The sequence below is a fragment of the Lithobates pipiens genome, unplaced genomic scaffold (genome assembly GCF_037356315.1).
Source record: "Lithobates pipiens isolate NorthernLeopardFrog02 unplaced genomic scaffold, aLitPip1_a1.2 Scaffold_66, whole genome shotgun sequence".
NCBI classification, from domain to species: Eukaryota; Metazoa; Chordata; class Amphibia; order Anura; family Ranidae; genus Lithobates; species Lithobates pipiens.
This window is the reverse complement of record NW_027507888.1, coordinates 1,876,881-1,887,175: the sequence shown is the minus strand read 5'-3', so window position 1 is coordinate 1,887,175 and position 10,295 is coordinate 1,876,881.

The following is a 10,295-nucleotide window of genomic DNA, read 5'->3' as shown; positions in this document are numbered from 1 at the left end:
TAGGTAAGTGTCCTTATTTTAAAAGTCAGCAGCTGCAGTATTTGTAGCTGCTGGCTTTTAAAAAAAAAAAAAACGCGGAGTCCCGGCGGACTCCCGCTTTAAACCCCCCTCCTGCCCAGACCAATTTTCAGCTTTCAGCGCTGATGCACTTTGAATGACAATTGCGCGGTCATAGAACACCGTACCCAAATGGAATTCTTATCATTTTTTTCCCACAAATAGAGCTTTCTTTTGGTGGTATTTAATTACAGCTGGGAGTTTTATTTTTTGCTAAACAAACAACAAAAGATGCAAAAAAATAAAAAAATCATGTTTAATAGTTTGTTATAAAATTTTGCAAACAGGTCATTTTACTCCTTCATTGAAGTGCACTGATGAGGCGGCACTGGTGGGACTGATAGGCAGAGTTAAGGCGACACTAATAGGCACAGATAAAGTGGCACCGATAGGCACAGATAAAGTGGCACCGATAGGCACAGATAAGGCAGTACTGATGGGCACAGATAAGGCGGCACTGATGGGCAAAGATGGGCACAGATAAGATGGCACGGATGGTTGGCACTAATAGGTACCACTGATAGATGGGACTGATGGGCACTGATAGGTGGCACTGATAGGTGGCATTGCTGGGCACTGATGTGCGGCACTGATGGGCACTGGTAGATGACACTGATGGGCACAGATATGTGGCACTGGGGTGCAGCACCGTTGTTGAGGCAGATTGTGGGCACTGATGGGTGGCACTGTGGGCACTGATGTGTGGCACAGTGGGTACTGATGTGTGGCACTGTGGGCACTGCTGGGTGGTGAAAGGTTATGTTAAGCATCCATCTTGTTTCTGTCAGCCATCTTAATATTCACAAACTTCCATTTCACAATATGTACAGTTTGAACACCCCTTTAACTTCTCAGATAACTGTCTCAACATGAGATTCTTCTAACACATGTGTTCTCACACACTTATCTATAACCTTCACACTGTTTCTCAGCATCTTTTAGCTACAGAAGGAATTATGTATCTTTTCTTATATTAATTCAGCTAGCTTAGAACAAAGAACAATAGCGTTTTTGTCTTGACCAGCTGTAATCGTCTTGATGTCTACTGCGCATGTCTTATTCTGTATGACGTAAAATATACTATATCAATTGCTTTGTAACAACTCAATACAATTAGTTCTCGAAGGACGCCATGGTGTGTGTGTGGTTTTATTTGTCCTTTGAGAATTGATTCCAGATATATCTGAATTTATACAATACATTGGATCTAAGGTCTGAGAGGTTGAAGGGACCACCCTAGACACAGGATTAACCCTTACAGAACTGAGGGCTCGTCCCGGGATGGATGTTTATTTACCCTTAATGGACGTGGAAAGCTGCTACTTTTAACGGCTCGGTAAGTGAATTCTATTCTTATTGAGTGAAATTGACTTGCCGGAGTCCAGGTGTCAGGTGTGTGACTTGGCTTCCATCCCACAGAGATTGCTGTTGGGTTATAGAACCTCTCATAAGTATACATAAGTTGACCGGTCATGACCTTGGAGGTCATATAGTGTTTTGGGGACACTTGTAAAGGTTTTGGTGACCTTAAAAGAAAAGATCTTGGCGATCTTAGAAGAATAGGTTTTGGGGACCTAGAAAAATTTACAGAGTACTCTAGAGTTTTAGTTCTGTTCGGGACAGAACTGGTGACTGATGATCAATGTATTGTGTAAACTCTGTGTATGATTGTATAACTGCTTTGCTTTAAAAGTATCACGCTGAATGAAGTGCCGAGTGTATATGTGGACTGCTATTTTGTTTCCAGGACCAAAAGGCATACTTGGTGAGTAGTATTCCTGGAGGTTAAAAAGTTACAATTTGGGTAAAGCCATTTTGTGAAAGGTAAACAGATTAATCTACATTGCAAAGTTAATTTCATAGAAGATTTAAATTTGTCTGAAACAAAACAGCAGGTCCATGAGCAAGATTGTGTGTTTATTGTATCTGAAATACTCTTGAACTTGTTCCAAATTTATTCTGTTACAGTCTTGAAGTGATTGTAGCTGTATTAGTACAAAAAAGTATCACGGACAGTACTGATTTCTTTTTGGTAAAGGAATCTAAGTTGAGGTATTGTCTAATTGTCTGATTCACACCGTTGTCTGATTGTCTGCACCGCTAGGTGGCAGTCAAGCAAGTAAATTGTTTTGTTTTCATAGGAACACTAAATGTACAGAGCGATACCTAGTTAACCCTTAGGTGGTTCATATGGCAGGATGGACAGAAAGCCAGTTTGGGTATTCTGTCAACTTTGGATCCATTATTGATCCAGACTTTCCTGAGTAATCTCAAACCCCATTTAGTGGTCCCAGTCAAACAAATGATTACTGAATGGTCAACACTTTCTAGAACTGACTTTGGCAAAGCTCTTTCACAGAAAGATGTCTCCACACAACATTTACAAGGGAATACGAAGGGGAACTTTAGAGGCAGAGGAAATTTTAGAGGCAGATTTAAGGGCAGAAATGGAAGAGGGATGAGTCGCTCTAGAAACAATGGATGTTTCAATTGCGGTGCTGAGGATCACTGGGTGAGTCAGTGTCCTCACCCCACCCCTTCTCAGACTCCCGATTCCAGCTCTGTCCCTAACCAGACACAACAACCACAGGCATCCATCCAACAAGGTCCAACATTTCCAATCAAATGGGGAAATCAACAACAATGATGGGGCCCGGAGGGTAGTGTCCCAGCTTTTCCTTTTGTCTCAGATGATTTCACTGACAGTCCAATGGTTGCTATTTCAATAAATGGGAGACTCCTCCCCTATCTCGTTGATAGCGGGGCCACTAGGAGTACTATTTGTGAAGATCATTTCAGAGGCAAATGGGAACCAGCGGAACCCTCTTTGGGAATTAATGGGATACTGACAAAAACATATAGGACTCCACCCCTACCAATAGAAGATGATGAAGGGTACACCATATGCACACATTCTTTCAGGATAATACCAAGGTGTCCTGTAAATTTGTTGGGAAGAGACTTGTTTGGGCCACTAGGAATCACAATTAGAACCAACTCAGAAGGAGGTCTAGACATTTCCTCAGATAAAATCACTATAGTAGCATGCAAACCAGGTTCATTGATGCTGTCACAACAAAATAGTGAAGAAGATTTTGAGGATATAGACCCCCAGGTCTGGTCTACATCAGATCTGGATGTAGGACTTGTTTCATGCACACCATACAAGGCCACTCTCAAAGAAGGTGCATTTCCTATCTATCACAAACAGTATCCACTCTCTAAAGAAAAGATGGATGGCATAGTGCCAATGGTGAAAAAGTTTCTGCAGGATGGAATCCTGGAGGAAATTATTTCTCCATACAACACACCTGTTAACCCTGTAAAGAAGCCGGATGGCTCCTTCAGATTTGTACAGGACTTGAGGGCCATAAATGACCTCATAGTCCCAATAGCACCCATTGTACCTGATGTTCCATCTCTACTGTCCTCAATTCCAGCAACAGCCAAATGTTTTACTGTGATTGATTTAAAGAATGCTTTTTTCTCTGTCCTTGTAGACAAGGAGACAAGGCCACTCTTTGCTTTTACTGTGTCGATTGACCAACACAATCGCCAGTTTACCTGGTGTAGAATGCCCCAGGGATATATAGACTCACCTGTGGTCTATTCTATAGTACTCCAAGCCACCCTCAGGCCTTGGACTGCCCCTCATGGTTCTGTACTGTTGCAATATGTTGATGATCTTTTGATTTGTAGTTCTTCAGAGGAGGACTGCCGAGCTGATAGCCTATCCTTATTGAAATGGTTACATACGTGTGGTCACAAAGTGTCTAAGAAAAAATTACAATGGTGTAAACAGGAGGTTGAGTACCTAGGGTTTGTGCTGTCTCCGGGAGTTAGGAAAGTCAGTCACAAAAGAACTGTTGCTATAGTGGGTCTGCCCCGCCCACTTACCAAGAAAGACCTGCTAACCTTTCTTGGAATGATTGGTTACTGCCGCCAATGGATACCTGACTGCTCTTTCTATGACAATATATTGAGACAAGCAACCCTCTCTGAAATGTCTGATATTGTAAAATGGTCTGATGAAATGTTAAATGCTTTTACCATGTTGAAAAGTGCAATGGTTACCAGCCCGAGCCTCGGCCTCCCTGATTTTAGCAAAATGCTTCACTTGTTTGCTAGGGAAAATTGCAGAACCATGGCGGGAGTACTGGCCCAGGAACATGGTGGGAGACTGCGCCCTGTAGCTTTTTTCTCAAAGGTGGTTCCAGTACAGGTGCAAGGCATGCCTGCTTGTCTCGTTGAAGCTTGAAGCGTTGGCTTCTTGTTCTATGGTTGCAGAGTTGGCAGCATCATTTACCTTGGGCCATAACACTACTTTATACACCTCACACAGCGTTACCACACTCCTCAAAACTTTACATACTCAGCATATGTCAGCACAAAGATTGAGTGGGTATGAAGTCATCCTCCTGTCCAATCCAAACCTGAAAATAAAAAGTTCAAACATAAACTCTGGCCCAGCTCCAATTTTGAATGCCTTATTAGGTCTTAAAGGAGAACAGGATGACTTACCACCACCTCATGACTGTATACAATCAATACATCAGGACACTTCATCTAGAGCAGATATGCTTTCAGTACCAATTCCTACTGCACAAACAGTTTTTGTTGATGGCTCTTGCAGCAGACCAAGTGATAATGTCTATCATGCAGGATATGCTGTTGTCCAACTGCCGGATACTGTCCTCGAGGCCAATCCAATACCCTATCAGTCTGCACAAGCTGCTGAATTGATAGCATTAACCCGTGCATGCCAGCTGTTTGCAGGAAAAGAAGTAAACATTTACACTGATTCCAGGTATGCTCATGGTGTGGTTTGGGACCATGGTGTAATATGGCTTCGCAGAGGATATGTGGCAGCAGATGGAAAGAGCATCTCACACTCTGACCTAGTCACAGCATTACTAGATGCAATTCAGTTGCCTTCAAAACTAGCTATCATGCACTGTAAGGCACATACAGGCCAAATGACTGATATAGCCAAAGGTAATGCACTAGCTGACAGAATAGCTAAAGAAGCTGCATCTACACAAAAGGCAAACATTCAAATGCCCATGCTAACACCTCAGCCATGTTCCCTGAAAGAGACACATTGGCTCACGGAACTACAGGCTTTTGCCACCCCTGATGATATTGCGCAATGGAACTGTGATGGGATGGTACAAAAGGATCCTAAAACAGGATTAATCTGCAAAGAGGGGAAGCCATGTATTCCTGTTGCTAGCGCCCCCCTGTTCATTGCACAATACCATGGACTGGGTCACAAGGGATGGCATGCCACATGTGAACTTCTAGATGCAGATTTTTTCATTGCAGGATTACCTAATCTAGTCAAAGCTTTTGTAAGGAGATGTGTCACTTGCATTAGGAACAATCCAACAAACCCAAAGAAATCAAAGCATGAACATCTTGAATACCCAACAACACCGTTTACCCATTTACAGATAGACTTTACACATATGCCCAAAGAAGGAAAGAAACAACAATATCTTTTGGTTATCGTGGACATAATGTCACGCTGGCCCGAAATTTTTGTCACTAACAATGAAAACGCACAAACTGTAGTGAAGATCCTCACACAGGAAATTATTCCTAGATGGGGGTGTCCATTGCAAATAAATTCAGACAATGGCCCAGCTTTCACAGCTAAAATCTGCCAAGATCTTGTAAAAGTACTAAAAATAGACTGGAAATTTCACCTCCCCTACCATCCACAGAGTTCAGGAATTGTAGAAAGAATGAATAGAACAATTAAAGACAGGATAAGGAAAGCTACGGGTGGGAATTTTGGCAAGTGGAAAAAAGTTCTCCCAGCTGTATTAGCTGAAATCAGAATGACCCCTCACAGTGTGATGGGTTATTCCCCCTTTGAGGTACTCATGGGTAGGCCATTCCCCACACCGTGAGCTAATCATCCCTTGATGGTAGAGAAAGGTGATTTGGAACAAATACAGGAGGAATATGTAAAAAAACTGATTGAAACTCTTGATATTGTCGAAAGAAGAGTTGCTCGCACCTCTCCTTCTTCTTCACAGGTACCAACCCACCCGTTCCAGGTCGGTGATCAAGTTGTGGTCCAGAGGCTTCAGAAAGGTCGAAAGCCGCAAGAGGTTCCATTCGGACCAGTGACCAAAGTGGTAGCCGTCACCAGGACCGCCATCCTTACAGAGGAAAGTCCTACTTGGATCCATGCCAGCAGAGTAAAGAAGGTTGATCTAAGCCCAGGAATTCAAGAAAGGCTGAAAAGAGGTGAAGCAGGTGTTTTAAGTCCTCAAAAGACAAGCACAGACATAAAGGACAGTGATGTCACTCATTTCACCACAGACTTCTGGGAAGGCCTTTTGCCTTCTGGTGATGTTTCTACTTCTGATCTTTGTCCCAGTGTGGATAATAACTAACTGTATTTTTCATCCTGAAGACTTAGGTGCCTTGAAACTCATATGTGGTAAAAGCGAAATACACACCAACCATACTGACTTTCACCTCAGAAATCGCAGTAAAAGAGATGTCTCTAATGAATTGATCAAAGAAACAAGTTTTTCTGGAAAAATGTTACTGTTAAAATTTAAATATGCTTACGCTAGAAAGTCAGGATATGAAAAATGCTGGATTTGTAGTAAGTTGCACCCAGAAACTGCTAAAATCCCACTCTTAGCTGTCCCTCTGAACCTCAAGTCATTATTGGAAAATACTCTAGTCTTAAGTATTAAGAATGTCTCGGAAGGGTACCGCAATCAGAGTATTATGTTTTACACTTTAGGAAAGACACATGAACCTGAGTGGTGTGTTCAGTTAGGCAATACATCCAACGGAATAGGTATGTGTTCCAAGTCTGTATTTAACATTTCAAAGGGTATTCCCTTCCACACCAGTAACATTATCATAGGTCATATGTGTAGTTACAAAAATCAATCCCTTAACAACACCATTAGTGAACTTACTACATACAGGAACACAACCTCTGGGATACTTGTGAGTAAACTTGTTAGTGCTGCATTTGAGGCTGGAACTGAGCCCCAACGTAGTTCTCTAAGAAGTTTTTCATTGGGAAACAATACATATGTATGCTGTGCTAAAATTTGTTACCCATGGATCCCCGCAGGAGTGAAAGGATGGTGTTATTTAGCACAGTTGATACCAGTCATGTCAGCCCTAGGCCAGAATCAGGAACATCACATACAAGTTACTTCAAGTCCAGTACATAGGTTAACTTATAAATACAAGAGAGAAACCCCACCTATGTTTTCTACTTCAGATAAGTCATGGACATGGTTTCCATCCTGGACAGGATGGGGCATAACCATGATGGACAAATTAAATAACTACACTAGTTTAATAAATGATGTTATGGAAAAAAACTCCCAAGATATAGGACTACTCAATGTCGAGCTCAAAGCAATTAGAAGACAACTAGAGTTACACGAATTGGCTATTGAAAGCATGAGTGCAGCTCTGACAGGTTTATGCGAAATGACCCAAGATTATGAATGTTGTACATGGTTTCACAATACCAGCCTGGAAATCCCAGACTACTATGATGTTATTAATCAACACCGAACACAGGTAAATGAATTAATGAAACAAGCAAGGGACATAGGTAATTATGGATGGAACCCCTTTTCTAGTTTGGGTTTAGGTGGAATGTTTTCATGGTTAAAGGACATAGTGATTATGATTATCATAGTACTATTGTTAGGATTGATAGGCTACTTGATTTTCAAGCTTATTCTACTTTGTATTAGCAAGTGTACTACACCAGACCAACCTTCTCACGCATATACACAATATCTGCAGCTTTATGTAAAAGAATATAACAAACGTAGCAAGAACCGTAGATTTCAGGAGGCTGCGGATCTGTAGAAGTCATTCCATGACTTAAGAGGGGGTTGAAAGGTTATGTTAAGCATCCATCTTGTTTCTGTCAGCCATCTTAATATTCACAAACTTCCATTTCACAATATGTACAGTTTGAACACCCCTTTAACTTCTCAGATAACTGTCTCAACATGAGATTCTTCTAACACATGTGTTCTCACACAGTTATCTATAACCTTCACTCTGTTTCTCAGCATCTTTTAGCTACAGAAGGAATTATGTATCTTTTCTTATATTAATTCAGCTAGCTTAGAACAAAGAACAATAGCGTTTTTGTCTTGACCAGCTGTAATCGTCTTGATGTCTACTGCGCATGTCTTATTCTGTATGACGTAAAATATACTATATCAATTGCTTTGTAACAACTCAATACAATTAGTTCTCGAAGGACGCCATGGTGTGTGTGTGGTTTTATTTGTCCTTTGAGAATTGATTCCAGATATATCTGAATTTATACAATACATTGGATCTAAGGTCTGAGAGGTTGAAGGGACCACCCTAGACACAGGATTAACCCTTACAGGTGGCACTGTGGGCACTGCTGGGTGGCACTATGGGCACTGCTGGGTGGCACTGATGGAGGGCCCCTTTTTTATTACAGAGGTGGCACTGGCAGGGGGCAGGTGGGTACTGGTAAGCTGGCCGTGATCGGGACTAATGTCCCGATCACGGCCACCGGTGATCGGCTCTTTTTTTTTCTCTTCGCGCTGTCAGCGCGAGGAAGAAAAATAGCCGATTACCGACTCCGTTGTATCACATGATCAGCTGTCATTGGCTGACAGCTGATCACGTGGTAAGGGGTCGGGATCGACCCCTTGCTCGGATCCGTGATCAGGCGAGTCTTGTAGACTCGCCGATCACAGAGCGTGCCGCGTGCGCCCCTCAGGCTGCTCGTGCAGGGGACGACGTCAATAGACGTCGTCCCAGCAAAGGAGGTCCACGCTGTAGCCGTCATTTGGCTATAGCGCGGGTCTCTACTGGTTAAACTGAGCCGCAGATCTAAACCATTGTGCAGAAACTCCAAAACTACTGAGGTGGACGGAGTGGTGGGGTCCCACTGCTTACTTTCTGCAAATGTTTTAAATGTATTCCATATTTTAGAATAGATAAAGTTCGTGGAAGGTTTCCTAGCCTTTAGGAGAGTAGAAATCACCCCCACTGAGAATCCTAATGACTGGAAATTCTGCCGCTCAAGATCCAAAGATGTAGATTCACTTTGTGAGGAGCTGGGTGCACCAATTTCCCCTGTGAGAGAAGCTGCGGGAACACTGGGATCTTCAACGGCGGGGCATACGCTGAGGTTCACTGCCCAAGGGAACCACGGCCTCTTCGGCCAGTACGGCAGAATAGCTATCACTCTGACTGGCTCCATTGATAATCTGATTAAAAACTTTGCGATCAAGGGTCTGGGGGGAAACGCATATGCGGTCTCGCATCGCCACGGACTCAAGAGGGCATCTACTGCTTCTGCACGGGGATGAGGCAGACGGGATGGAAATCTCGGCAGCTTCGCATTCATTGGAGAAGCAAAGAGATCTATTTCTGGTGGCTTCTGCAGACTCATGATCCAACTGAACTCTGATGGGTGCACTGCCCACTCGTTGCTGTCTGAAATGAGGTCTTCCTTTGACCCCCAGAGGAGACTTCTCTTCATAGAAGCTGAAATTGATATTCTCTGACATAGGGACTTCTTCCTCCACTGCGTCAAAAAGCCCCATTGAAAAGTCCTCAGATGCCAATGAGCCCAAGGTAACATTGGAAGGCAAGCCGCCATGGTCCCGATTAAACTCAAGCAATTCGAGGCTGACAGGTGGGAGAGAGATCTGACATGGACCATCTTCTGAACAATCGCCTTCACCTTCTGGGGAGGGAGGCGCACTGTACCAGCCTTGGTGCTGAATAGAGCACCCAGGTAAATCATCACCTGAGTAGGGGTTAGGAGGCTCTTCTCTGTATTTACTAACCATCCAAACTCTCTCAGAGTCCTCAGAAGAATCTCCTTGTGGTCCCGTAGCTGGGCTTGATCGAACGCTAGCAGTAGAATGTCATCCAAAAAGTGAAAGACTCGAAGGTGCCAGGGCTGAAATTAGAACTTTTGAGAATATCCTTGGTGATGTGCATAGGCCAAAAGGCAGGCATTGAAAGTGGAGATGTGTTGAGCCTATTGCCACTCTCAAAAATCTTTGGAACGCTGGTAACACGGGAACATGGAAATAATCATCTTGCGAGTCTACCTATACCATCCAGTCTCCTGGTTGGACCATCTGGATGATCGTCTGCAAGGATTCCATCTTGAACGAGTCGAGCTGTATGAAACGATTTAACCTCTTCAGATCCACCACTGGTCTCCACTC